This window comes from Diabrotica virgifera, chromosome 4, assembly GCF_917563875.1.
Source record: "Diabrotica virgifera virgifera chromosome 4, PGI_DIABVI_V3a".
NCBI classification, from domain to species: Eukaryota; Metazoa; Arthropoda; class Insecta; order Coleoptera; family Chrysomelidae; genus Diabrotica; species Diabrotica virgifera.
In genome coordinates, this window is record NC_065446.1 from 186,101,378 (window position 1) to 186,104,572 (window position 3,195).

Sequence of the window (3,195 nt, forward strand, 5' to 3'; positions counted from 1 at the left end):
GAGATAGTGTTCTGTGAACATTATACCTACTTTGAGAATGTTTGATTGCGAAATGCTTTGTCCTAGACCGGCAAAGTGAAATCAAATAAGCAAACCACTAAACTAGTGTGTCTGTTATTAGTGAAGTCCCGAATGAAAGATTTCGTGGCAATTTTTGAGTCTAGCTTATGAAGTCCCGGATGCAAGACGCCGTGGCAATTTTTGAGTGTAGCTCATAAAGTCCTGGATGAGAGACTCCAAGGCACCTATGCGTTTAGTCGAGTTTGTTAGAACTCGAGTTTGTTTGTTGTTAGTGGAAGCACTATGACAAATATTTTTGTATTGAGTTTGCTTGTGCTAATTTTGCGTTTGGTTTTGAGTTAATTCCAATGGAGTTGATTTTATTTTAGTTGAGTAGATATTATTAAAGTTATTTATAATAATATCTTATAATGTATTCAGACATATCTTGTCCTGATTACATTCCTTGTTTTTCTGGGAGTTTCTTGATTGAAAATTTTCCGCCGTGGTTAACCCCACAAGATGTTTACGGAACTTTTGGCCAACTTGTTTTCTTTCCCTGTCTTAAAATTTCGACCAGCTGTTGAAATTTCGACATTTTTTTGCTTTGATCTTGCAGTCAAAATCTTAGCATTGCTTGACGCTTACCTAGTTACCGGTTGAGGGGACAACCATAACGAAGTTTGCCTACGTTACCTTGTTGGCTACTCGCCTTTGTTGAGCTGGAGCAACTTTGATTTTCGCGTCCAAAACTTCAACATTGGTATGTTCCACCTTTTTAGTTTGGCTAGAGCCATCGGTGTAGATATCTGTCATTGGTTGTTGTACTTGCGAGTCAACGAACCATACTTTGAGTCGACTTTCGAGTTGAATGTTTAGTTTTATGTTAAGGATTTAAGCAACACTGTAGGTGTTTGTTGACTTAGTCGTTTAGAATTAGAGTAATCCTTGTATATATAGTTCCTAGTTTTTGTGTTTTATTTGAGTTTAGTTTATCTTAGAGATAACCCTTTGTATTTTGGTGTTTGAGTTTTGTTGATTATTAGCTTTTTCCGATTTGGTCACTTGTGTTCAAGCACCTCCAGTACCAAAACCTATTTTAGTATGTCTAGGTGACTACCGACTATGTCAGGCTACTGCTTGATGGTCAGAATATGGTGCTTACTGCAGACTCCGATTGTAAACAGTGGTATTGCACCACAGTTTAAATCGTGGGGGGAAGCTGTATAACGTTTACGTTTTCCCAGTGTAGATTTTGGTCTAGTCCCCCTCATTTCACGCTTTTATCTTAACTGATTAGATCTTAGAGTCCCTATCGGCGTTGTTTTTCTTAGAAACACATATGTGCTATCGATAGAGTCGACCGTTAGACTTTAATAGCTTTCTGGTGAATGATATGGGCCTTGCATCACATAAGTCATCTTAAGTATTAGATTTGCTAAGCCCTTTTACGAGTGGTAAGGAAATCTGTTCTTGAATATCTCTCACAGTTTCCCATAATTTTGATTGGTTAAAACCCCACCACAAACAAAGGACGCCAAAGGTTCATAAAAACCACAAATTCTCAAAATTCTGCATCATTTGTGAGTTGAGTTAATATAGTCATTATGTGAGATCAAGTTTGTTCGTGTATTGTGGGCCCCGCCGATTAGGCAGGTAAGAGTATTAATGATTGTTTATTGGTATGTACAATAATTGTACAATTGCGTTTTCTATTTTTTTAAAGGGTCCACCTTTCACCTTCCACCTTCCACCTATGCATTATGTTGTCCAGCTGCTATTTTATGAACACTGTTAAATACTATTATTCTTTCGACTGTGTCGTAAAGTTGAATTTCTTCATGACCATCTTCCACACCTTGAGAGCCTGCCGGCTTACAAAGGGCCATCCTACCCTCTAACAGATGTTTTAAGTAAGTCACTCATCTTTTACTTATTGAAGAAATTAGTAGAGACGCCTTTGTTATGTCCAGGGCAAGGACAATTTTGTGTGCTTTCGTGAAATAAGTTCAATGACCTAAAGTTTTCGCCCAGTTTGTGATAGTGACATTCTGAAAAGTAGGTCATACTTTTAGTATGAAGTTGATGATTATCTTTTTATTTTTAAATGGGTGATCATTTAAACTATAAACATTTACATTATGTAGATATTTTTCTGAGTATTATTAGAGTGTTATTAAGTATTGTTAGATAGGTATAAATATAAACAAAGAGCTCTTTCTTTTTTTGTTGTAAGTGAACGGTAAAATTTCTAGTTTTTATTTAGAGTATGGATTTTTTATTTTTTCGAGTAACTACAGTTCATTTTTTTTTGAGTTAATAATTAATAGTTATATTCGTTCACTTACATTCCATTTTTTTAGTATTACTGTGTTGGTGAATACACCAATTTATATGCAGTGATTGTTATTATGTCGCCAACTTTTGTCTTATAGATTAACGGTTTAGGTATTTTTTGGTTTCTTAATTTTGTTGTTGGCGATCTTATACTGCGTATACACTGTACGTATTGTGTAAATATTGAGATTTGGTAGAGTATTTTAATAAATGTTACATTGAAACTTACGATGTCGTATTTTATTTAATTTTTTTACAGCTCAAGATTAGTACATTGATGTCTTGTCGTAGCATTCTTGCTAATTTGTTATTGTTGCGTTATGTTTCGTTAATTATTGTTCCTTTGAGTATTTTTTGGTCAAAATACCTGGCGCCCTATATTTTCGTTTGAGTATTAAGTATTTCCGTTTTCTTAGAGCCCATGAGTCAAATCATCAGTTAATATTATCTATTTATCTTTTGTTTATCGTAGTTTCATTAGCTCTATTCGCATACCATTATTTATTCATTTACCATCTATCATTGTAACAGAAGCCCAACCCAAAGAACCATGCCCACATCTCTTCCGACTGAGCAACGTGGCCTTTGTTTCGTCAATGTAAACGATTGGACCTTTCCATCTTCGGTCATTCCTTATTCCATCCAAGGATAATATCGTCCTGATCCTTCTGGTTCAGCCTTCATGACCTCGTGTCCATCTGATCGTTATAACGTACGTACGTACATACTTCCGACATGTTTTTTTTTATTTGCTTTTTAGACTCAGCGGGACTCAAAACGTCGAAAAAAAGTGAAATCTGAAAAAAATTTTTTTGCACGATCCTATAACTTTATCTATTATACTATACTACGTATATA

At 35.1% G+C, this 3,195-nt stretch overlaps 1 long non-coding RNA gene across 1 annotated transcript; it reads left to right on the forward strand.

Moving 5' to 3' along the window:
* The first annotated feature begins 201 nt into the window (after positions 1-201).
* Positions 202-2,565, forward strand: LOC126884032 (uncharacterized). Its single transcript, XR_007697810.1, has 2 exons — positions 202-1,656; positions 1,727-2,565. It is a non-coding gene; the product is annotated as an uncharacterized LOC126884032 (long non-coding RNA).
* The last annotated feature ends 630 nt before the right edge of the window (positions 2,566-3,195 follow it).